Consider the following 27,032-nt stretch of genomic DNA (forward strand, 5'->3'; position numbering starts at 1 on the left):
CAGGGTTTTCCGGCCGGCACAAGATGCGCAAATTCAAATCTAGCACGCATGGAAGGCGACAGCGAACTACATGACCCAACATGCAGCACTGCAAAGAACAGCTGAAATGCGGTACCCAACAAGGGGTTAAAAAACGGAAGCACCGGTACACTGATGGTCGTGTGGGTGAGCTGTTACAACCTGAACCTGCGGCGCCTCCTCTCTGACGAAGCTCACAGTGGTGAGCGAAATGCATTAGAGCTAAACAAGAAAATGCCGCTTTTAAAAAGAAAAATAAATACATTTTTAAACCGGACAGAGGTTGCGACTCATTTCCTCTCTCGTGTGGGGAGGCTGTTGGAATATTTATGTGGCCAAGGTCCGGCCCAAGAGAAACGCACCGCCCGCTAAAGAGCGCCATTCACACCCGAACCTGGACCCCTTTGTTGAACGTGCAAAACACGAAGGGTGTGAGGTGCTCCCATAGACTGGACTATGGTTAGGGTCCCAGAAGATGTTTTAAAAGGACATTCTCAGGGTTTTCCGGCCGGCACAAGAGGCGCAAATTCAAATCTAGCACGCATGGAAGGCGACAGCGAACTACATGACCCAACATGCAGCACTGCAAAGAACAGCTGAAATGCGGTACCCAACAAGGGGTTAAAAAACGGAAGCACCGGTACACTGATGGTCGTGTGGGTGAGCTGTTACAACCTGAACCTGCGGCGCCTCCTCTCTGACGAAGCTCACAGTGGTGAGCGAAATGCATTAGAGCTAAATAAGAAAATGCCGCTTTTAAAAAGAAAAATAAATAAATTTTTAAACCGGACAGAGGTTGCGACTCATTTCCTCTCTCGTGTGGGGAGGCTGTTGGAATATTTATGTGGCCAAGGTCCGGCCCAAGAGAAACGCAGCGCCCGCTAAAGAGCGCCATTCACACCCGAACCTGGACCCCTTTGTTGAACGTGGAAAACACGAAGGGTGTGAGGTGCTCCCATAGACTGGACTATGGTTAGGGTCCCAGAAGATGTTTTAAAAGGACATTCTCAGGGTTTTCCGGCCGGCACAAGAGGCGCAAATTCAAATTTAGCCCGCATGGAAGGCGACAGCGAACTACATGACCCAACATGCAGCACTGCAAAGAACAGCTGAAATGCGGTACCCAACAAGGGGTTAAAAAACGGAAGCACCGGTACACTGATGGTCGTGTGGGTGAGCTGTTACAACCTGAACCTGCGGCGCCTCCTCTCTGACGAAGCTCACAGTGGTGAGCGAAATGCATTAGAGCTAAACAAGAAAATGCCGCTTTTAAAAAGAAAAATAAATACATTTTTAAACCGGACAGAGGTTGCGACTCATTTCCTCTCTCGTGTGGGGAGGCTGTTGGAATATTTATGTGGCCAAGGTCCGGCCCAAGAGAAACGCACCGCCCGCTAAAGAGCGCCATTCACACCCGAACCTGGACCCCTTTGTTGAACGTGCAAAACACGAAGGGTGTGAGGTGCTCCCATAGACTGGACTACGGTTAGGGTCCCAGAAGATGTTTTAAAAGGACATTCTCAGGGTTTTCCGGCCGGCACAAGAGGCGCAAATTCAAATCTAGCACGCATGGAAGGCGACAGCGAACTACATGACCCAACATGCAGCACTGCAAAGAACAGCTGAAATGCGGTACCCAACAAGGGGTTAAAAAACGGAAGCACCGGTACACTGATGGTCGTGTGGGTGAGCTGTTACAACCTGAACCTGCGGCGCCTCCTCTCTGGCGAAGCTCACAGTGGTGAGCGAAATGCATTAGAGCTAAACAAGAAAATGCCGCTTTTAAAAAGAAAAATAAATACATTTTTAAACCGGACAGAGGTTGCGACTCATTTCCTCTCTCGTGTGGGGAGGCTGTTGGAATATTTATGTGGCCAAGGTCCGGCCCAAGAGAAACGCACCGCCCGCTAAAGAGCGCCATTCACACCCGAACCTGGACCCCTTTGTTGAACGTGCAAAACACGAAGGGTGTGAGGTGCTCCCATAGACTGGACTATGGTTAGGGTCCCAGAAGATGTTTTAAAAGGACATTCTCAGGGTTTTCCGGCCGGCACAAGAGGCGCAAATTCAAATCTAGCACGCATGGAAGGCGACAGCGAACTACATGACCCAACATGCAGCACTGCAAAGAACAGCTGAAATGCGGTACCCAACAAAGGGTTATAAAACGGAAGCACCGGTACACTGATGGTCGTGTGGGTGAGCTGTTACAACCTGAACCTGCGGCGCCTCCTCTCTGACGAAGCTCACAGTGGTGAGCGAAATGCATTAGAGCTAAACAAGAAAATGCCGCTTTTAAAAAGAAAAATAAATACATTTTTAAACCGGACAGAGGTTGCGACTCATTTCCTCTCTCGTGTGGGGAGGCTGTTGGAATATTTATGTGGCCAAGGTCCGGCCCAAGAGAAACGCACCGCCCGCTAAAGAGCGCCATTCACACCCGAACCTGGACCCCTTTGTTGAACGTGCAAAACACGAAGGGTGTGAGGTGCTCCCATAGACTGGACTATGGTTAGGGTCCCAGAAGATGTTTTAAAAGGACATTCTCAGGGTTTTCCGGCCGGCACAAGAGGCGCAAATTCAAATCTAGCACGCATGGAAGGCGACAGCGAACTACATGACCCAACATGCAGCACTGCAAAGAACAGCTGAAATGCGGTACCCAACAAGGGGTTAAAAAACGGAAGCACCGGTACACTGATGGTCGTGTGGGTGAGCTGTTACAACCTGAACCTGCGGCGCCTCCTCTCTGACGAAGCTCACAGTGGTGAGCGAAATGCATTAGAGCTAAACAAGAAAATGCCGCTTTTAAAAAGAAAAATAAATACATTTTTAAACCGGACAGAGGTTGCGACTCATTTCCTCTCTCGTGTGGGGAGGCTGTTGGAATATTTATGTGGCCAAGGTCCGGCCCAAGAGAAACGCACCGCCCGCTAAAGAGCGCCATTCACACCCGAACCTGGACCCCTTTGTTGAACGTGCAAAACACGAAGGGTGTGAGGTGCTCCCATAGACTGGACTATGGTTAGGGTCCCAGAAGATGTTTTAAAAGGACATTCTCAGGGTTTTCCGACCGGCACAAGAGGCGCAAATTCAAATCTAGCACGCATGGAAGGCGACAGCGAACTACATGACCCAACATGCAGCACTGCAAAGAACAGCTGAAATGCGGTACCCAACAAGGGGTTAAAAAACGGAAGCACCGGTACACTGATGGTCGTGTGGGTGAGCTGTTACAACCTGAACCTGCGGCGCCTCCTCTCTGACGAAGCTCACAGTGGTGAGCGAAATGCATTAGAGCTAAACAAGAAAATGCCGCTTTTAAAAAGAAAAATAAATACATTTTTAAACCGGACAGAGGTTGCGACTCATTTCCTCTCTCGTGTGGGGAGGCTGTTGGAATATTTATGTGGCCAAGGTCCGGCCCAAGAGAAACGCACCGCCCGCTAAAGAGCGCCATTCACACCCGAACCTGGACCCCTTTGTTGAACGTGCAAAACACGAAGGGTGTGAGGTGCTCCCATAGACTGGACTATGGTTAGGGTCCCAGAAGATGTTTTAAAAGGACATTCTCAGGGTTTTCCGGCCGGCACAAGAGGCGCAAATTCAAATCTAGCACGCATGGAAGGCGACAGCGGACTACATGACCCAACATGCAGCACTGCAAAGAACAGCTGAAATGCGGTACCCAACAAGGGGTTAAAAAACGGAAGCACCAGTACACTGATGGTCGTGTGGGTGAGCTGTTACAACCTGAACCTGCGGCGCCTCCTCTCTGACGAAGCTCACAGTGGTGAGCGAAATGCATTAGAGCTAAACAAGAAAATGCCGCTTTTAAAAAGAAAAATAAATAAATTTTTAAACCGGACAGAGGTTGCGACTCATTTCCTCTCTCGTGTGGGGAGGCTGTTGGAATATTTATGTGGCCAAGGTCCGGCCCAAGAGAAACGCACCGCCCGCTAAAGAGCGCCATTCACACCCGAACCTGGACCCCTTTGTTGAATGTGCAAAACACGAAGGGTGTGAGGTGCTCCCAATGACTGGACTATGGTTAGGGTCCCAGAAGATGTTTTAAAAGGACATTCTCAGGGTTTTCCGGCCGGCACAAGAGGCGCAAATTCAAATCTAGCACGCATGGAAGGCGACAGCGGACTACATGACCCAACATGCAGCACTGCAAAGAACAGCTGAAATGCGGTACCCAACAAGGGGTTAAAAAACGGAAGCACCGGTACACTGATGGTCGTGTGGGTGAGCTGTTACAACCTGAACCTGCGGCGCCTCCTCTCTGACGAAGCTCACAGTGGTGAGCGAAATGCATTAGAGCTAAACAAGAAAATGCCGCTTTTAAAAAGAAAAATAAATACATTTTTAAACCGGACAGAGGTTGCGACTCATTTCCTCTCTCGTGTGGGGAGGCTGTTGGAATATTTATGTGGCCAAGGTCCGGCCCAAGAGAAACGCACCGCCCGCTAAAGAGCGCCATTCACACCCGAACCTGGACCCCTTTGTTGAACGTGCAAAACACGAAGGGTGTGAGGTGCTCCCATAGACTGGACTATGGTTAGGGTCCCAGAAGATGTTTTAAAAGGACATTCTCAGGGTGTTCCGGCCGGCACAAGAGGCGCAAATTCAAATCTAGCACGCATGGAAGGCGACAGCGAACTACATGACCCAACATGCAGCACTGCAAAGAACAGCTGAAATGCGGTACCCAACAAGGGGTTAAAAAACGGAAGCACCGGTACACTGAAGGTCGTGTGGGTGAGCTGTTACAACCTGAACCTGCGGCGCCTCCTCTCTGACGAAGCTCACAGTGGTGAGCGAAATGCATTAGAGCTAAACAAGAAAATGCCGCTTTTAAAAAGAAAAATAAATACATTTTTAAACCGGACAGAGGTTGCGACTCATTTCCTCTCTCGTGTGGGGAGGCTGTTGGAATATTTATGTGGCCAAGGTCCGGCCCAAGAGAAACGCACCGCCCGCTAAAGAGCGCCAATCACACCCGAACCTGGACCCCTTTGTTGAACGTGCAAAACACGAAGGGTGTGAAGTGCTCCCATAGACTGGACTATGGTTAGGGTCCCAGAAGATGTTTTAAAAGGACATTCTCAGGGTTTTCCGGCCGGCACAAGAGGCGCAAATTCAAATCTAGCACGCATGGAAGGCGACAGCGAACTACATGACCCAACATGCAGCACTGCAAAGAACAACTGAAATGCGGTACCCAACAAGGGGTTAAAAAACGGAAGCACCGGTACACTGATGGTCGTGTGGGTGAGCTGTTACAACCTGAACCTGCGGCGCCTCCTCTCTGACGAAGCTCACAGTGGTGAGCGAAATGCATTAGAGCTAAACAAGAAAATGCCGCTTTTAAAAAGAAAAATAAATACATTTTTAAACCGGACAGAGGTTGCGACTCATTTCCTCTCTCGTGTGGGGAGGCTGTTGGAATATTTATGTGGCCAAGGTCCGGCCCAAGAGAAACGCACCGCCCGCTAAAGAGCGCCATTCACACCCGAACCTGGACCCCTTTGTTGAACGTGCAAAACACGAAGGGTGTGAGGTGCTCCCATAGACTGGACTATGGTTAGGGTCCCAGAAGATGTTTTAAAAGGACATTCTCAGGGTTTTCCGGCCGGCACAAGAGGCGCAAATTCAAATCTAGCACGCATGGAAGGCGACAGCGAACTACATGACCCAACATGCAGCACTGCAAAGAACAGCTGAAATGCGGTACCCAACAAGGGGTTAAAAAACGGAAGCACCGGTACACTGATGGTCGTGTGGGTGAGCTGTTACAACCTGAACCTGCGGCGCCTCCTCTCTGACGAAGCTCACAGTGGTGAGCGAAATGCATTAGAGCTAAATAAGAAAATGCCGCTTTTAAAAAGAAAAATAAATACATTTTTAAACCGGACAGAGGTTGCGACTCATTTCCTCTCTCGTGTGGGGAGGCTGTTGGAATATTTATGTGGCCAAGGTCCGGCCCAAGAGAAACGCACCGCCCGCTAAAGAGCGCCATTCACACCCGAACCTGGACCCCTTTGTTGAACGTGCAAAACACGAAGGGTGTGAGGTGCTCCCATAGACTGGACTATGGTTAGGGTCCCAGAAGATGTTTTAAAAGGACATTCTCAGGCTTTTCCGGCCGGCACAAGAGGCGCAAATTCAAATCTAGCACGCATGGAAGGCGACAGCGAACTACATGACCCAACATGCAGCACTGCAAAGAACAGCTGAAATGCGGTACCCAACAAGGGGTTAAAAAACGGAAGCACCGGTACACTGATGGTCGTGTGGGTGAGCTGTTACAACCTGAACCTGCGGCGCCTCCTCTCTGACGAAGCTCACAGTGGTGAGCGAAATGCATTAGAGCTAAACAAGAAAAAGCCGCTTTTAAAAAGAAAAATAAATACATTTTTAAACCGGACAGAGGTTGCGACTCATTTCCTCTCTCGTGTGGGGAGGCTGTTGGAATATTTATGTGGCCAAGGTCCGGCCCAAGAGAAACGCACCGCCCGCTAAAGAGCGCCATTCACACCCGAACCTGGACCCCTTTGTTGAACGTGCAAAACACGAAGGGTGTGAGGTGCTCCCATAGACTGGACTATGGTTAGGGTCCCAGAAGATGTTTTAAAAGGACATTCTCAGGGTTTTCCGGCCGGCACAAGAGGCGCAAATTCAAATCTAGCACGCATGGAAGGCGACAGCGAACTACATGACCCAACATGCAGCACTGCAAAGAACAGCTGAAATGCGGTACCCAACAAGGGGTTAAAAAACGGAAGCACCGGTACACTGATGGTCGTGTGGGTGAGCTGTTACAACCTGAACCTGCGGCGCCTCCTCTCTGACGAAGCTCACAGTGGCGAGCGAAATGCATTAGAGCTAAACAAGAAAATGCCGCTTTTAAAAAGAAAAATAAATACATTTTTATACCGGACAGAGGTTGCGACTCATTTCCTCTCTCGTGTGGGGAGGCTGTTGGAATATTTATGTGGCCAAGGTCCGGCCCAAGAGAAACGCACCGCCCGCTAAAGAGCGCCATTCACACCCGAACCTTGACCCCTTTGTTGAACGTGCAAAACACGAAGGGTGTGAGGTGCTCCCATAGACTGGACTATGGTTAGGGTCCCAGAAGATGTTTTAAAAGGACATTCTCAGGGTTTTCCGGCCGGCACAAGAGGCGCAAATTCAAATCTAGCACGCATGGAAGGCGACAGCGAACTACATGACCCAACATGCAGCACTGCAAAGAACAGCTGAAATGCGGTACCCAACAAGGGGTTAAAAAACGGAAGCACCGGTACACTGATGGTCGTGTGGGTGAGCTGTTACAACCTGAACCTGCGGCGCCTCCTCTCTGACGAAGCTCACAGTGGTGAGCGAAATGCATTAGAGCTAAACAAGAAAATGCCGCTTTTAAAAAGAAAAATAAATACATTTTTAAACCGGACAGAGGTTGCGACTCATTTCCTCTCTCGTGTGGGGAGGCTGTTGGAATATTTATGTGGCCAAGGTCCGGCCCAAGAGAAACGCACCGCCCGCTAAAGAGCGCCATTCACACCCGAACCTGGACCCCTTTGTTGAACGTGCAAAACACGAAGGGTGTGAGGTGCTCCCATAGACTGGACTATGGTTAGGGTCCCAGAAGATGTTTTAAAAGGACATTCTCAGGGTTTTCCGGCCGGCACAAGAGGCGCAAATTCAAATCTAGCACGCATGGAAGGCGACAGCGAACTACATGACCCAACATGCAGCACTGCAAAGAACAGCTGAAATGCGGTACCCAACAAGGGGTTAAAAAACGGAAGCACCGGTACACTGATGGTCGTGTGGGTGAGCTGTTACAACCTGAACCTGCGGCGCCTCCTCTCTGACGAAGCTCACAGTGGTGAGCGAAATGCATTAGAGCTAAACAAGAAAATGCCGCTTTTAAAAAGAAAAATAAATACATTTTTAAACCGGACAGAGGTTGCGACTCATTTCCTCTCTCGTGTGGGGAGGCTGTTGGAATATTTATGTGGCCAAGGTCCGGCCCAAGAGAAACGCACCGCCCGCTAAAGAGCGCCATTCACACCCGAACCTGGACCCCTTTGTTGAACGTGCAAAACACGAAGGGTGTGAGGTGCTCCCATAGACTGGACTATGGTTAGGGTCCCAGAAGATGTTTTAAAAGGACATTCTCAGGGTTTTCCGGCCGGCACAAGAGGCGCAAATTCAAATCTAGCACGCATGGAAGGCGACAGCGAACTACATGACCCAACATGCAGCACTGCAAAGAACAGCTGAAATGCGGTACCCAACAAGGGGTTAAAAAACGGAAGCACCGGTACACTGATGGTCGTGTGGGTGAGCTGTTACAACCTAAACCTGCGGCGCCTCCTCTCTGACGAAGCTCACAGTGGTGAGCGAAATGCATTAGAGCTAAACAAGAAAATGCCGCTTTTAAAAAGAAAAATAAATACATTTTTAAACCGGACAGAGGTTGCGACTCATTTCCTCTCTCGTGTGGGGAGGCTGTTGGAATATTTATGTGGCCAAGGTCCGGCCCAAGAGAAACGCACCGCCCGCTAAAGAGCGCCATTCACACCCGAACCTGGACCCCTTTGTTGAACGTGCAAAACACGAAGGGTGTGAGGTGCTCCCATAGACTGGACTATGGTTAGGGTCCCCGAAGATGTTTTAAAAGGACATTCTCAGGCTTTTCCGGCCGGCACAAGAGGCGCAAATTCAAATCTAGCACGCATGGAAGGCGACAGCGAACTACATGACCCAACATGTAGCACTGCAAAGAACAGCTGAAATGCGGTACCCAACAACGGGTTAAAAAACGGAAGCACCGGTACACTGATGGTCGTGTGGGTGAGCTGTTACAACCTGAACCTGCGGCGCCTCCTCTCTGACGAAGCTCACAGTGGTGAGCGAAATGCATTAGAGCTAAACAAGAAAATGCCGCTTTTAAAAAGAAAAATAAATACATTTTTAAACCGGACAGAGGTTGCGACTCATTTCCTCTCTCGTGTGGGGAGGCTGTTGGAATATTTATGTGGCCAAGGTCCGGCCCAAGAGAAACGCACCGCCCGCTAAAGAGCGCCATTCACACCCGAACCTGGACCCCTTTGTTGAACGTGCAAAACACGAAGGGTGTGAGGTGCTCCCATAGACTGGACTACGGTTAGGGTCCCAGAAGATGTTTTAAAAGGACATTCTCAGGGTTTTCCGGCCAGCACAAGAGGCGCAAATTCAAATCTAGCACGCATGGAAGGCGACAGCGAACTACATGACCCAACATGCAGCACTGCAAAGAACAGCTGAAATGCGGTACCCAACAAGGGGTTAAAAAACGGAAGCACCGGTACACTGATGGTCGTGTGGGTGAGCTGTTACAACCTGAACCTGCAGCGCCTCCTCTCTGACGAAGCTCACAGTGGTGAGCGAAATGCATTAGAGCTAAACAAGAAAATGCCGCTTTTAAAAAGAAAAATAAATACATTTTTAAACCGGACAGAGGTTGCGACTCATTTCCTCTCTCGTGTGGGGAGGCTGTTGGAATATTTATGTGGCCAAGGTCCGGCCCAAGAGAAACGCACCGCCCGCTAAAGAGCGCCATTCACACCCGAACCTGGACCCCTTTGTTGAACGTGCAAAACACGAAGGGTGTGAGGTGCTCCCATAGACTGGACTATGGTTAGGGTCCCAGAAGATGTTTTAAAAGGACATTCTCAGGGTTTTCCGGCCGGCACAAGATGCGCAAATTCAAATCTAGCACGCATGGAAGGCGACAGCGAACTACATGACCCAACATGCAGCACTGCAAAGAACAGCTGAAATGCGGTACCCAAAAAGGGGTTAAAAAACGGAAGCACCGGTACACTGATGGTCGTGTGGGTGAGCTGTTACAACCTGAACTTGCGGCGCCTCCTCTCTGACGAAGCTCACAGTGGTGAGCGAAATGCATTAGAGCTAAACAAGAAAATGCCGCTTTTAAAAAGAAAAATAAATACATTTTTAAACCGGACAGAGGTTGCGACTCATTTCCTCTCTCGTGTGGGGAGGCTGTTGGAATATTTATGTGGCCAAGGTCCGGCCCAAGAGAAACGCACCGCCCGCTAAAGAGCGCCATTCACACCCGAACCTGGACCCCTTTGTTGAACGTGCAAAACACGAAGGGTGTGAGGTGCTCCCATAGACTGGACTATGGTTAGGGTCCCAGAAGATGTTTTAAAAGGACATTCTCAGGGTTTTCCGGCCGGCACAAGAGGCGCAAATTCAAATCTAGCACGCATGGAAGGCGACAGCGAACTACATGACCCAACATGCAGCACTGCAAAGAACAGCTGAAATGCGGTACCCAACAAGGGGTTAAAAAACGGAAGCACCGGTACACTGATGGTCGTGTGGGTGAGCTGTTACAACCTGAACCTGCGGCGCCTCCTCTCTGACGAAGCTCACAGTGGTGAGCGAAATGCATTAGAGCTAAATAAGAAAATGCCGCTTTTAAAAAGAAAAATAAATAAATTTTTAAACCGGACAGAGGTTGCGACTCATTTCCTCTCTCGTGTGGGGAGGCTGTTGGAATATTTATGTGGCCAAGGTCCGGCCCAAGAGAAACGCAGCGCCCGCTAAAGAGCGCCATTCACACCCGAACCTGGACCCCTTTGTTGAACGTGCAAAACACGAAGGGTGTGAGGTGCTCCCATAGACTGGACTATGGTTAGGGTCCCAGAAGATGTTTTAAAAGGACATTCTCAGGGTTTTCCGGCCGGCACAAGAGGCGCAAATTCAAATCTAGCACGCATGGAAGGCGACAGCGAACTACATGACCCAACATGCAGCACTGCAAAGAACAGCTGAAATGCGGTACCCAACAAGGGGTTAAAAAACGGAAGCACCGGTACACTGATGGTCGTGTGGGTGAGCTGTTACAACCTGAACCTGCGGCGCCTCCTCTCTGACGAAGCTCACAGTGGTGAGCGAAATGCATTAGAGCTAAACAAGAAAATGCCGCTTTTAAAAAGAAAAATAAATACATTTTTAAACCGGACAGAGGTTGCGACTCATTTCCTCTCTCGTGTGGGGAGGCTGTTGGAATATTTATGTGGCCAAGGTCCGGCCCAAGAGAAACGCACCGCCCGCTAAAGAGCGCCATTCACACCCGAACCTGGACCCCTTTGTTGAACGTGCAAAACACGAAGGGTGTGAGGTGCTCCCATAGACTGGACTACGGTTAGGGTCCCAGAAGATGTTTTAAAAGGACATTCTCAGGGTTTTCCGGCCGGCACAAGAGGCGCAAATTCAAATCTAGCACGCATGGAAGGCGACAGCGAACTACATGACCCAACATGCAGCACTGCAAAGAACAGCTGAAATGCGGTACCCAACAAGGGGTTAAAAAACGGAAGCACCGGTACACTGATGGTCGTGTGGGTGAGCTGTTACAACCTGAACCTGCGGCGCCTCCTCTCTGACGAAGCTCACAGTGGTGAGCGAAATGCATTAGAGCTAAACAAGAAAATGCCGCTTTTAAAAAGAAAAATAAATAAATTTTTAAACCGGACAGAGGTTGCGACTCATTTCCTCTCTCGTGTGGGGAGGCTGTTGGAATATTTATGTGGCCAAGGTCCGGCCCAAGAGAAACGCACCGCCCGCTAAAGAGCGCCATTCACACCCGAACCTGGACCCCTTTGTTGAACGTGCAAAACACGAAGGGTGTGAGGTGCTCCCATAGACTGGACTATGGTTAGGGTCCCAGAAGATGTTTTAAAAGGACATTCTCAGGGTTTTCCGGCCGGCACAAGAGGCGCAAATTCAAATCTAGCACGCATGGAAGGCGACAGCGAACTACATGACCCAACATGCAGCACTGCAAAGAACAGCTGAAATGCGGTACCCAACAAGGGGTTAAAAAACGGAAGCACCGGTACACTGATGGTCGTGTGGGTGAGCTGTTACAACCTGAACCTGCGGCGCCTCCTCTCTGACGAAGCTCACAGTGGTGAGCGAAATGCATTAGAGCTAAACAAGAAAATGCCGCTTTTAAAAAGAAAAATAAATACATTTTTAAACCGGACAGAGGTTGCGACTCATTTCCTCTCTCGTGTGGGGAGGCTGTTGGAATATTTATGTGGCCAAGGTCCGGCCCAAGAGAAACGCACTGCCCGCTAAAGAGCGCCATTCACACCCGAACCTGGACCCCTTTGTTGAACGTGCAAAACACGAAGGGTGTGAGGTGCTCCCATAGACTGGACTATGGTTAGGGTCCCAGAAGATGTTTTAAAAGGACATTCTCAGGGTTTTCCGGCCGGCACAAGAGGCGCAAATTCAAATCTAGCACGCATGGAAGGCGACAGCGAACTACATGACCCAACATGCAGCACTGCAAAGAACAGCTGAAATGCGGTACCCAACAAGGGGTTAAAAAACGGAAGCACCGGTACACTGATGGTCGTGTGGGTGAGCTGTTACAACCTGAACCTGCGGCGCCTCCTCTCTGACGAAGCTCACAGTGGTGAGCGAAATGCATTAGAGCTAAACAAGAAAATGCCGCTTTTAAAAAGAAAAATAAATACATTTTTAAACCGGACAGAGGTTGCGACTCATTTCCTCTCTCTTGTGGGGAGGCTGTTGGAATATTTATGTGGCCAAGGTCCGGCCCAAGAGAAACGCACCGCCCGCTAAAGAGCGCCATTCACACCCGAACCTGGACCCCTTTGTTGAACTTGCAAAACACGAAGGGTGTGAGGTGCTCCCATAGACTGGACTATGGTTAGGGTCCCAGAAGATGTTTTAAAAGGACATTCTCAGGGTTTTCCGGCCGGCACAAGAGGCGCAAATTCAAATCTAGCACGCATGGAAGGCGACAGCGAACTACATGACCCAACATGCAGCACTGCAAAGAACAGCTGAAATGCGGTACCCAACAAGGGGTTAAAAAATGGAAGCACCGGTACACTGATGGTCGTGTGGGTGAGCTGTTACAACCTGAACCTGCGGCGCCTCCTCTCTGACGAAGCTCACAGTGGTGAGCGAAATGCATTAGAGCTAAACAAGAAAATGCCGCTTTTAAAAAGAAAAATAAATACATTTTTAAACCGGACAGAGGTTGCGACTCATTTCCTCTCTCGTGTGGGGAGGCTGTTGGAATATTTATGTGGCCAAGGTCCGGCCCAAGAGAAACGCACCGCCCGCTAAAGAGCGCCATTCACACCCGAACCTGGACCCCTTTGTTGAACGTGCAAAACACGAAGGGTGTGAGGTGCTCCCATAGACTGGACTATGGTTAGGGTCCCAGAAGATGTTTTAAAAGGACATTCTCAGGGTTTTCCGGCCGGCACAAGAGGCGCAAATTCAAATCTAGCACGCATGGAAGGCGACAGCGAACTACATGACCCAACATGCAGCACTGCAAAGAACAGCTGAAATGCGGTACCCAACAAGGGGTTAAAAAACGGAAGCACCGGTACACTGATGGTCGTGTGGGTGAGCTGTTACAACCTGAACCTGCGGCGCCTCCTCTCTGACGAAGCTCACAGTGGTGAGCGAAATGCATTAGAGCTAAACAAGAAAATGCCGCTTTTAAAAAGAAAAATAAATACATTTTTAAACCGGACAGAGGTTGCGACTCATTTCCTCTCTCGTGTGGGGAGGCTGTTGGAATATATATATATATATATATATATACACAAATACAAAAAGAAGCAGAGATCCCTGGGTAGTTCTCAAGTTTAGGTGGAAGGCAGCTCCTGTTAGAGCACTCTCAACCACCCTGAGGAACGGCGGTAGAGGTAGGTCATGTAAGCAGTTCTGAACTTCGGAACAGGGACACTACTGTTGCGTGTCTTTTTTACTGCTGCACCAGATGAGGCCAGTACTTCCCACACTTTAGGTGGTCTCTTTCACCTCTTTCACCTAGGAGGACTGCCCTAGGTGCCTTTTGAAGGTGGCAAGTATACCTATACTTACCACATCATTCTGTAGATAGTTCTTTTTTAACTCATCCTTTTTAGGTCTCGCTCTCGAGACCTATTGTTGCCGAGATGCCTCTCAATGGAGACAGACCGGGGCACGCGCAGTTTGTGGTCTGTGGACGCGCACGTCCAGCCACGCGCACAGCGCCTGTCCCGCAGGCAAACCAGCATTCAGTTTCGCTTTCGCCCTATCGTTGGAGCAACCCGCAATGGTGGGTCCGCTCAAGAAATGAACATTGATACTGTGCCGTCATCGGCACAAATAGAGAATGCTCATGTATCAGTTCTGTTCCTATTGTGAAGCGCTCTGACACCTTCGGCTAAAGTCCGCACTATACAAAAACGCATTAAATAAATAAACAAATAAATCCCCCACTCACCCGGTCTGCGGGAGGAGGATCCTCCTCAACGGCAGCATATGGCGTCAGGGAAGGCGCTGCGGGGCGGAGTTGGACTGTGTGCCCACTGGCCGCATGGCAGCTAAACATGCGCTCCGGCTGCCTGCAGCGCAAGGGTCGGTCTATCGAGGCTTGCAGGCCCGTGCATGCGCCTTCCAAAAGTGCATCGTAACCGCCCACTGCGGGGAGGAGATGAGTAATAGACCCCGTGCTAGTGCGCGGGACCCTTGAACCAATTAACAACCTTCAGAGATGCATCTGGCCAATCCCACGGCACGGACCCGCACGGTGCACACACACTCACTCCGCTCATGCGCGCTGTACCTGCACGCCCCCCCACTCCCCCCCCAGGTCACCACCTAGCTTTGTTGCTTGCTTGCAACATTAAGCCTGGAGGAATAGGCATACATTAGCCAATTAGTGATATGGAGAGGCACACCTTGATTTTTGATAAATTCACAATGTTACAAACAATGTAATGACATATTAAACCATGCGTGCAGTAGAGGAAGACGCACCGTCCATCTTATGCGTCTGAAATCTAAACATGAAAGAGAAAACAAGCGAAACCGCTTGCCCTCTACGCACTGTTGCGCATCCCAAACAAGGGATACAACGTTAATCCAACTTCAACAGATATTCAAATTTGTAGTAAATTAATGAAACCACACCATTATATAGTTTCCAAAAACGATAATTGTATTGACAAAATCATTTTTTATATGATACATGCTTAAACTCATAAGCAAAAACACAACATTCATTAATTAACAAAAACATATGTTTTTTAGCAACACTTCATTATCATTATTCATGTATAGCAAGTTCATGCCCTGCCCAATGCATTTCGGGCCACTTGGCCCTTCTTCAGGGGCGTTACCTGAAATGACATAAAAAAACAAAAAAGCTCAATCACTTGGGTGTGAAGGGCAAAACAATCTTCAGGTTCATAGGTTGCCACAACATTTTGTAACCGCTTTACTTAAACAACTGTAATGTGCACTGATATCCCTCTACGCAAAATCAAGTTTTGATGAACACTCACTTGTATACGAAAAAAGGAATATATGCTCGAAGAAGAAGCTTGACTTGAACGGACGTATTCAGAAAATCCATACTGTGAAGACAAAGTAAAATCCCTAACTAAAAATGAACATATACAAATACCGAACAAACGATGAAATGCTCTGTAACTTACTGAAACTACATTGGTCTGAATCTATGCAGAGCGACGTTCAGCCTGATGCAATCCATGACGAAAGTTAATCGTCCCACCGCTTAAAACCTTGAACCTTCAGAAATGTAAAACTGCAATTACGACATTGCCTCATTTCAATCTCAGTCTGCTACAACAACTCCGCCCTTTGCCGACCCCAAATACACACCTAAATGGCACTGTACGTTGCTGCTCACTGTGCTTAATTCTCTTATCCACTCTCACGTCCGTTTAAAACAGTTCAACCTACAGAGACAAACATCTCCGCTTAGAAAGCAAATAACAAACGGAGCGCAACAAAATAGCAAGCGAGTACGGCTCAAATACCTGATATCCGATACAATGGGACTCAATCTCCATACTCGGCGAACCCGTGCATCTAGTGTCGGTGGAAACGAACGCCATACTGAGTACGACGGCCTTAATAAATGACGTGAAGGGCGCCATAGCCATAAAACAACGGACTAAATATCGCGAAGAGCTCAATAGACTAAAGTGTGGGCGCCATGTTTAAGTAGTATGGATATGCAAAAACATTGGAAGTATTATAAAAATTTGTACTAAGCACCAACAAAAAAATCATACAAACTATACAGAGAGTATTCTGATACAATTACAGTCCTCCAGCGTAATAGTCTGTGCAATTATCAGAGAAAACATATTAAATCTACTCGATCATTGATCCCTTTGGGATCTTGTGTCTGTAATTTTTTAATCCAAACAATTTCTCTTTGTAGAAGAGTTTTTGTGAGACTTTTACCGGGTGATGAGCCCACCACCTCCAGAACCTGAAATTTTAGCTGGGCAATTGTATGTCTGTTCTTGTCCCAGTGCACCGCCAGACTACTGTTAATGTTCTTGTTACGGATTGTACTTTTATGTTCTGATATCCGTGTTTTAATTTTTCTTTCTGTCTTGCCCACATACAATAGGCCACAAGGGCACTTAATCGCATATATCACATTTGTAGTGTTGCAATCCGTATTGATTCTAGTGGGAATATTTTCACCAGTGTGTGGATGTTTCACGGTGTCTGACACTATTACATTGTTGCAGTGAACACAGTTTTGGCACTTCTTCATGCCCTTGAAATTAACTGTAGTCGTTATGGGGTTTGGTTTCAACAATTCTTTGATATTACGCGGCCTTTTGTATGCAAAAATAGGTTTGTTGGTAAACAAGTCTTTGAAATCACCTTCATTACTCAACAATTCCCAATGTCGACTGATACTTCTTTTGATATCTTGAGAACTGGTTGAATATTTAGAAACAAATACCTGGCGTTGATTTTGCGTCTTAATTTTTGTGGTCAACAAAGACTCTCTTCTTTGTTTCTCAGTTTTATCTTTGGCCACTTCAAGTACACCGGATGGATACCTTTTCATGGTAAACTTTGTCATGATATCTTTGATATTGGACTGTAGAGAATCTTCCTCAGAACAAATTCTTTTGGCTCTCAACATCAGAGAATATGGCAGGTTGTCAATTAGATTCTTGGAATGAAAACTATCATAAGCAAGAGCTGTATTTCTATCTGTTGCTTTGTGGTAAACTTCAGTGTCAATAGAAACTTCTCCCAATTTTACCAATACATCCAAAAATGGAATAGCTTTCTCCTCTATGCTGTATGTGAATTGGATGTTTTCATCAAGTAAGTTGAGCTGAGATATTTTATACTCCAACAACTGTCTTGAGTTCTGCCATACTACAAAAATATCATCTATATAGCGACAATATAGTATAGCATTTTCTGACCAATCTTTGTCCATCGTCAAATACAAGTCTTCAAACCTTGCCATATAGGTATTCGCATAGGCCGGGGCCCCCGAAAAACCCATCGAGGTACCCTTGTTCTGTAAATAATAAGCATCACCCCACTTGAAGTAGCTATGATGTAGACTGAAATGCAACAGTTCAAGTAGAAAAACTTTGTTAACCGGTAAATCCTCTTGTCTCAGCAAAGCCCATTCAACAGCCTCTATACCCGCAGAGTGAGGGATGGAGGTGTAGAGGGCCAGGACTATACATGCTGCCTAAAGTCCACAAAAATCTTTCGAATCCACCTTTTCGCCCGATTGTTACCGGGTGCAACACCATTTTCGAACCTCTAGGTCAATTCATAGATCAATTCTTGCAACCTTTTGTCCAAACATGGTATTCATATACCAAAGACACGACACATTTTCTACAGAAACTTATGAATATAGAAGTGAAACCTGGTATGTTATTATGTACTATGGACGTCAAGGCCCTCTACACCTCCATCCCTCACTCTGCGGGTATAGAGGCTGTTGAATGGGCTTTGCTGAGACAAGAGGATTTACCGGTTAACAAAGTTTTTCTACTTGAACTGTTGCATTTCAGTCTACATCATAGCTACTTCAAGTGGGGTGATGCTTATTATTTACAGAACAAGGGTACCTCGATGGGTTTTTCGGGGGCCCCGGCCTATGCGAATACCTATATGGCAAGGTTTGAAGACTTGTATTTGACGACGGACAAAGATTGGTCAGAAAATGCTATACTATATTGTCGCTATATAGATGATATTTTTGTAGTATGGCAGAACTCGAGACAGTTGTTGGAGTATAAAATATCTCAGCTCAACTTACTTGATGAAAACATCCAATTCACATACAGCATAGAGGAGAAAGCTATTCCATTTTTGGATGTATTGGTAAAATTGGGAGAAGTTTCTATTGACACTGAAGTTTACCACAAAGCAACAGATAGAAATACAGCTCTTGCTTATGATAGTTTTCATTCCAAGAATCTAATTGACAACCTGCCATATTCTCTGATGTTGAGAGCCAAAAGAATTTGTTCTGAGGAAGATTCTCTACAGTCCAATATCAAAGATATCATGACAAAGTTTACCATGAAAAGGTATCCATCCGGTGTACTTGAAGTGGCCAAAGATAAAACTGAGAAACAAAGAAGAGAGTCTTTGTTGACCACAAAAATTAAGACGCAAAATCAACGCCAGGTATTTGTTTCTAAATATTCAACCAGTTCTCAAGATATCAAAAGAAGTATCAGTCGACATTGGGAATTGTTGAGTAATGAAGGTGATTTCAAAGACTTGTTTACCAACAAACCTATTTTTGCATACAACAGGTCGCGTAATATCAAAGAATTGTTGAAACCAAACCCCATAACGACTACAGTTAATTTCAAGGGCATGAAGAAGTGCCAAAACTGTGTTCACTGCAACAATGTAATAGTGTCAGACACCGTGAAACATCCACACACTGGTGAAAATATTCCCACTAGAATCAATGCGGATTGCAACACTACAAATGTGATATATGCGATTAAGTGCCCTTGTGGCCTATTGTATGTGGGCAAGACAGAAAGAAAAATTAAAACACGGATATCAGAACATAAAAGTACAATCCGTAACAAGAACATTAACAGTAGTCTGGCGGTGCACTGGGACAAGAACAGACATACAATTGCCCAGCTAAAATTTCAGGTTCTGGAGGTGGTGGGCTCATCACCCGGTAAAAGTCTCACAAAAACTCTTCTACAAAGAGAAATTGTTTGGATTAAAAAATTACAGACACAAGATCCCAAAGGGATCAATGATCGAGTAGATTTAATATGTTTTCTCTGATAATTGCACAGACTATTACGCTGGAGGACTGTAATTGTATCAGAATACTCTCTGTATAGTTTGTATGATTTTTTTGTTGGTGCTTAGTACAAATTTTTATAATACTTCCAATGTTTTTGCATATCCATACTACTTAAACATGGCGCCCACACTTTAGTCTATTGAGCTCTTCGCGATATTTAGTCCGTTGTTTATGGCTATGGCGCCCTTCACGTCATTTATTAAGGCCGTCGTACTCAGTATGGCGTTCGTTTCCACCGACACTAGATGCACGGGTTCGCCGAGTATGGAGATTGAGTCCCATTGTATCGGATATCAGGTATTTGAGCCGTACTCGCTTGCTATTTTGTTGCGCTCCGTTTGTTATTTGCTTTCTAAGCGGAGATGTTTGTCTCTGTAGGTTGAACTGTTTTAAACGGATGTGAGAGTGGATAAGAGAATTAAGCACAGTGAGCAGCAACGTACAGTGCCATTTAGGTGTGTATTTGGGGTCGGCAAAGGGCGGAGTTGTTGTAGCAGACTGAGATTGAAATGAGGCAATGTCGTAATTCCAGTTTTACATTTCTGAAGGTTCAAGGTTTTAAGCGGTGGGACGATTAACTTTCGTCATGGATTGCATCAGGCTGAACGTCGCTCTGCATAGATTCAGACCAATGTAGTTTCAGTAAGTTACAGAGCATTTCATCGTTTGTTCGGTATTTGTATATGTTCATTTTTAGTTAGGGATTTTACTTTGTCTTCACAGTATGGATTTTCTGAATACGTCCGTTCAAGTCAAGCTTCTTCTTCGAGCATATATTCCTTTTTTCGTATACAAGTGAGTGTTCATCAAAACTTGATTTTGCGTAGAGGGATATCAGTGCACATTACAGTTGTTTAAGTAAAGCAGTTACAAAATGTTGTGGCAACCTATGAACCTGAAGATTGTTTTGCCCTTCACACCCAAGTGATTGAGCTTTTTTGTTTTTTTATGTCATTTCAGGTAACGCCCCTGAAGAAGGGCCAAGTGGCCCGAAATGCATTGGGCAGGGCATGAACTTGCTATACATGAATAATGATAATGAAGTGTTGCTAAAAAACATATGTTTTTGTTCATTAATGAATGTTGTGTTTTTGCTTATGAGTTTAAGCATGTATCATATAAAAAATGATTTTGTCAATACAATTATCGTTTTTGGAAACTATATAATGGTGTGGTTTCATTAATTTACTACAAATTTGAATATCTGTTGAAGTTGGATTAACGTTGTATCCCTTGTTTGGGATGCGCAACAGTGCGTAGAGGGCAAGCGGTTTCGCTTGTTTTCTCTTTCATGTATACATTAGCCAATGCCAAATTAGCCAATGTGGTGGGGGTCTCCCAGGCCGTCATTTGTGTAGCGCACGAAAACGCTACCAATGACGGCCCTGGGCAGCAGTTGCATTGGTTAGCCCCCGCACGCTTCCCATATATGCGGGGGGCTGACGTGAGCACGCTCTCTTTCGGTGCTGGGCCCGGGGCGGCGGACGTGGTGTCGGTGATGAGTGGTGGACTGGTGGTGCCTGCGCCGGTGGTGACTGACAGGCATACTGTCATCGTTGCACTGCGGGCGCACTGCACTGACTGTGCGTGACTGACGGCCCGGGCTGCTTGCTGGAGAGGAGCGGAGGTCGGGAGGAGGACTCGTCGTGAGTCCGTGTGTCACTGCTGCTGCCGGCCACTGCCGCACACCCATGCCACACCAGAGTCAACTTGCGGCAGCACCCAGGCCCAGCCCCAGCCCTAACCCTTGAAGAGCACAAGACACGGTGCCCGTGGTGGAAGTAACACTGCACACCTCTGTCCCGCCAGGGATCCAGGTACAAAGATGCTTTTGACCCATGTGTCGTTAATACAAATGTCTCGTATTTCAGTTGTTTGTGTAATGGCTATATTTGGAGAAACATGGAAATGTAAAGCCCGCGATTTCGCTTGGGATATACTGTGAGGTATAACACTTTCCATTCAAACAGCAGTCAGAGGGCCAATTTTCGTCCTTGCACTAGGGCTGGTGACGCTGGCTACGCACTCGGAGGACATCTCTTCACTTGTCTGAAGAACGCTGTTTGCTCATTATATGGTTTCAGTAAGAGGCGGACTAGGGAGAAGAGGCCATGGTTTGAATGGTATGGAGGTGAGCTGCCCGCCCCCCGACCTTAACCAGCAGGTCCGGCGTGCAGTGTGTGTACAGATAGCACTGAGGGGTGCAAGGTGGACAGGTGTGGTCTGGAGCAGGGAAGTCAGCGGTGGGGCAGGTGAGAGGCTGGCAGTGGTGGGCAGTGCAGGATGCTGACAGAGAAAGCTAAAACCGGTGGCCAATGTGAGAAGGCAACACTGCGGGACAGTGTAGTAGGTGTGGGCCTATATATGTATGTATATGGTATCTATATACTCTGGGCCTACTCCAAGGCAGCAGAGTAGTAGAGTGTGTGTGTGAGAAACTTCTGAGAGTAGAGTTCCTTAAAGAGGGGAAAGAAGTGCGTCTTCAGCTGTTTCCTAAATTGGACTAGGGGTGGGGCAGTCCTGGTGGATACTGGGATGTTGTTCCAGAGCCTGGGTGCACAGGCGGAGCGCCCTGCAGCACACTGGTTTTCCCTTTCTTGCACTTTCTTCTTTGCAGTCTGCTGGTGACCTGGCTGCAGGTGTGCCAGAGAACCATCTGACATGGGGAGCTAGTCAGCCAGGTGGGCGGGTTGCTGGTAGTGATGGTTTGAACTTGGAAGGATGATGCAGCCAGTTTTGAAGGTGGCGCGGGCAGTGTATAATTTGAGCCGGTGGTTGCAGGTACTGGGACTTATTTTTCGACACCAGACTTTTCCCCCAGAATAAGAGCGAGAATGGCAGAAATGGGGAAAGAAGAGGCAGTGAAAGATGGAGAAGGCAGCACAGGGAGAAGGAAGGGATGAAAACGACCATGCAAGAGAGAGATAAGGGCACAGGGAGAATATGTAGTGAATGTGGCGCCCTCCCCATGGCCCCACCCCATCCAGACTTAAGAACATTTCGATATACAGTTGGCATGAACATCAATTCACCTAAATGCCTGGGGTAGCGGAAGTGACAACTCATGCCATTTGACCTATACTTTAACTTACACAGACATACTTACATACACACACTCTCAGCAAATTTCACATAAACACACTCACCCACAAACATACACACAACATACATTTAAAAACATTTTTTTTCCTACCTCAGCTGCCATGGACGGTCATATTCAGGGCCGGCGCTAGGCATGGGCAGCGTGGGCGGCTGCACAGGGCCTCGCACTCAGCCCACCAGCATGGGGCCACGCACTGGTGATGTGTCCTGTTGTTTCCCTGGCGATCTATTTTTAAAAAAAGGTGTTGCCTTGCAATTAAGGTCCATTGGAGGGGCCCCCCTCCCCGGGCCTCTCAGGGATGGTGTCTGGAGGCATAGGGGAGGGAGACGCTCCCTCAATTGCAAGGAGACCATTCACAGACACTGTGGGGGGCCCATTGTCCAGCATTTTGGTGCCCCACAGTTTTAACTTTTAGACCACAATCAATTCTCACACCTATCGGACTGAAGGTGTGAGAAATGCTTGTGGAGTAAAAGTTAAAACTGTGGGGGCGCCAAAATGCTGGACAATGGGCCCCCCACAGTGTCTGTGAATGGTCTCCTTGCAAGGGGCCACTTATCTAAATTAGAGGGGGCCTCGCACGTTCCCTTTTAGCCCAGGGCCTCGCAAATCCTAGAACCGGCCCTGGTCATATTCCAGCAAATTATACTCGATTATTGAATGCACTAATAGAGAAAATTGTAGCATTATTCACTATTAGTGTAATAAAAAATTAACAGAAAATAAGGAAAGTGGAGTCCCAACCAATGTCCGCAAGGACAAGAAGCCTATTTCTTCCGGCGGCCCAGCCCCCAGCAGGCCCATCCTTATTTATTTTATTTATGCGTTTTTATATAGCGCAGACTTTACCCGAAGGCGTCAGAGCACTTCACAATAACAGTAATGATACATGAGGAGAAAATTACAAGTAAACAAAGTACAAAAGCAGATGTTAAGTTACATGAGGCAAAAGTGACAATTGTGAGCAAGCAAAATACATGAGGTAGCAAACACTGCATTACAGGAGGAAAAAGTGACAAGCGTGCAGGTTACAAGAGAAAATTGATTGGCAGCACCAGAGTTGGCTTGTGCACTGAGCTTTCTCAATAGATATGAACATGTCACCTGCAGGTTAAAACGTATAGATCTACAGCAGGTCCATTCTAAGGTGCATTCATCTGCGCCATTCGGAGTGTTTGCTCTTCCACCTGATATATCTAAAGTGCACTTTCTGTTGGTATAGATGGTGAGGTTTATTGTGTTTTTAAGCTAATAGAATTGTAAATAACAATGCCTTCTATTTATGTTTTAAAAACTCAAAACATAAATAGAAGGCATTGGCATTTACAATGCCAATAGCTCAAAATCATGTGAATGCGAGACCTATTGCATTGCAAATGCTTTTTTTATGGTGTTAATATATGCTGTCAGGAACAATATCCATGCTCATCGGGTGCCTACCTGACACTGACGTTCCTCCTCGTGTTCCTTGTTGAGGGTAGGTTTTAATGGGTGACAGATGCTTCCTGGGGTGAAATCTGGGGTATGGGGTGTTGGGAGGGTGGCGATTTGGTTGGTCCCTTGGGCCTGGTTCGATGTTTTAATCTTGACTTTCCTTTTCAGGTTCTCAGCAGCAGGCACTATTGCGTCAATTTGTGTATGGGTTTACAATGCACTCCTTCTGGGGCTAGCCGCATCCTGGGGTATCTGGCAGGATACATCCACGTCTCACGTGATTGGCCACGACCCCCTGTAAGCTAACAGTTCTCCCTTGGAATGTCAACGGCCTGCTGGATCGACTTAAACGGTCTGCAGTGCTGACACACATTAAGAGACACAGACCAGTAGTCGACTATTACAGGAAACCCACCTAATGGGCACGCATTGTGCCTTCTTGGGCTGCTTTGGGCACAATAGAATTTTTCAATCTGGGTTTACCCATGGCTCCAGAGGGATGGCCATACTGCTACACAAGTCCTTCCCCCTCGCAGTTACAGTACACCACACCGATCCTCAGGGGTGCCATGCAGGTGTTGAGGGTCGTCTAGAAGCCAAACAATATAACTTCGTATCTTGCTATGTCCCCCTGCCGCTGCTGCAGCCTGCTCTTCAGTCACTGCACTCCTTTGTCTCTCACTCAGCAGTTTACTATCATGGGTTGTGACTTAAATGCAACTCCTGATTCTGTGCTTGACGCTTCCACTGCCCCATACCCCGGAAGGTGCGCTCACTCTTCCCACTTGCCCTGGGCCGACTCTCTGAGCCTCTGCGATGCTTGGTGCTCCTGGCACCCTAACTTATGAGCCTATACCCATCGCATAATGCTGCACAACACCGACTTGCTGTGGGTGCCAGCTGCTGATCTTCTCACTGTCCAATCTGTATCCATCCTCGCACGTGGCATTTTAGATCAGGGCCCTCTTTTACTGTCTTAGGGAACTCAACCCGGCATCCTTCGCCCTATGTGGAGATTCAGTGCTTGGCACTTGAAGCGCCCAAACTGGGCCGCCTTTTTAGGTCTCGACTACAGCATTGCTTTAGCAATGCTTGTTTGTCGAGATTATAGTAAGGCTTTCAAAAGTCTACCCAAACTGCGGATCGGGTACAGTTCATGTGAGCTAGGCGTGTGCACATCGCCAGCCACATCCCACACCATTTGTCTGAGCCTCGGCATCAGACTTCAAAGGAAGCCGCTCCCCCGCCCCCCTCCGCACAATGCCAGAGCTTGTTTTGCTGAGCAGCGCTGCCTCACTAAAGTGTCTAATCCGCTCCCCTGCCCCGCCACGCAATGCCGAGAGCTTGTTTTTCTTTCTCTCATTCCCCTGCAAGCATTTGGCTTTCACCCAGCACCAAACCGATAGCTCGCTCTGTGTGGCATTTGCTCTGGACAACTCTCATTCCCCTGCGAGCATTTGGCTTTCACCCAGCACCAAACCAATGTCTCGCTCTGCGTGGCATTTGCTCTGGACAAAACACAGTTCCAAATATGAAATCGCCCTTACCAGGCTTGCTTGCGTTGAATATAATGAGGAATGATAGCTGGCAGCAGACGTTCTCATCCCCACAACACGTCATAAAGTGTTCAGTGAAACAAGGAGATTTACATGACTCCCATGGTCGTAACGCTTAGAGCCCCTCGCTGCTTTTGTTTTTTTCCCCTTCGTTTGCAAATTTGCTTCATTGAGAAGGTTCTTCTTGCTGTGACCTTGCCCACTGTATTCAGCCTTCGTTTCCTCCACGCAAACTTTCAACTTCCGCTCATAGTGCCCAGACAAAAGGTTGCCCCGCGCACCCTCCTCTGGCTCTCTGCACCTCCTCACCCTCCCACTGCCCTCATTCTGGCCTCCACGTTCGCACTGTTCTCTCGCTCCCTTAAATCCAGGCTAAAGCAGGGTTGCCTGGCTCAGATCCCCAGCCTTCTCGCTACCACACACACACAAACAACCACACACACACACAACCACACTCAACCACACAACCACACACACAACCCCACACACACCCAAACCCCTCCACACACACACAACCCACCACACACACAACCCCACACACAATCCCACACACACACACAACCCCACACACACAACCCCACACACACAACCCCACACACACAACCCCACACACACACCCACACACAACCCCCCACACACACAACCACACACACCCCCACACACACACACCCACACACACACCTCCACACACAACCCCCCACAAACAACCCCCCACATACACACAACCCCACACACACAACCCCCCACACACACAATCATCTATCTATCTATCTATCGCCCTCTCTCTGTCTATCGCTCTCACTCTATCTATCTATCGCCCTCACTCTATTTATCTATCGCCCTCACTCTATCCATCTATCGCCCTCACTCTATCCATCTATCGCCCTCACTCTATCCATCTATCGCCCTCACTCTATCCATCTATCGCCCTCACTCTATTCATCTATTGCCCTCACTCTATCTACCTATCGCCCTCACTCTATCCATCTGTCGCCCTTACTCTATCTATCGCCCTCACTCTATCTATCGCCCTCACTCTATCTACTGCCCTCACTCTATCTATCGCCCTCACTCTATCTATTGCCCTCACTCTATCTATCGCCCTCACTCTATCTACCGCCCTCACTCTATCTATCGCCCTCACTCTATCTATCGCCCTCACTCTATCTATCGCCCTCACTCTATCCATCTAGCGCCCTCACTCTATCCCTCTATCGCCCTCACTCTATCCATCTACCGCCCTCACTCTATCTATCTATCACCCTCACTCTATCTATCGCCCTCACTCTATCCATCTATCGCCCTCACTCTATCCATCTATGGCCCTCACTCTATCGCCCTCAGTCTGTCTATCTATCTATCGCCCTCAGTCTATCTATCTATCGCCCTCACTCTATCTATCTATCGGCCTCACTCTATCTATCGGCCTCACTCTATCTATCGCCCTCACTCTATCTATCGCCCTCACTCTATCTATCGCCCTCACTCTATCTATCGCCCTCACTCTATCCATCTATCGCCCTCATTCTATCCATCTATCGCCCTCACTCTATCGCCCTCAGTCTGTCTATCTATCTATCGCCCTCAGTCTATCTATCAGCCTCACTCTATCTATCGCCCTCACTCTATCTATCGCCCTCACTCAATCTATCTATCACCCTTACTCTATCTATCGCCCTCACTCTATCTATCTATC

At 47.7% G+C, this 27,032-nt stretch overlaps 1 protein-coding gene across 3 annotated transcripts in view; it reads left to right on the forward strand.

The window, feature by feature from the left end:
- Positions 1 to 27,032, forward strand: part of NEK10 (NIMA related kinase 10) — a 1,104,115-nt gene that overhangs the window by 653,997 nt on the left and 423,086 nt on the right. The window lies entirely within an intron of this gene.

This window comes from Lissotriton helveticus, chromosome 10, assembly GCF_964261635.1.
Source record: "Lissotriton helveticus chromosome 10, aLisHel1.1, whole genome shotgun sequence".
NCBI lineage: Eukaryota > Metazoa > Chordata > Amphibia > Caudata > Salamandridae > Lissotriton > Lissotriton helveticus.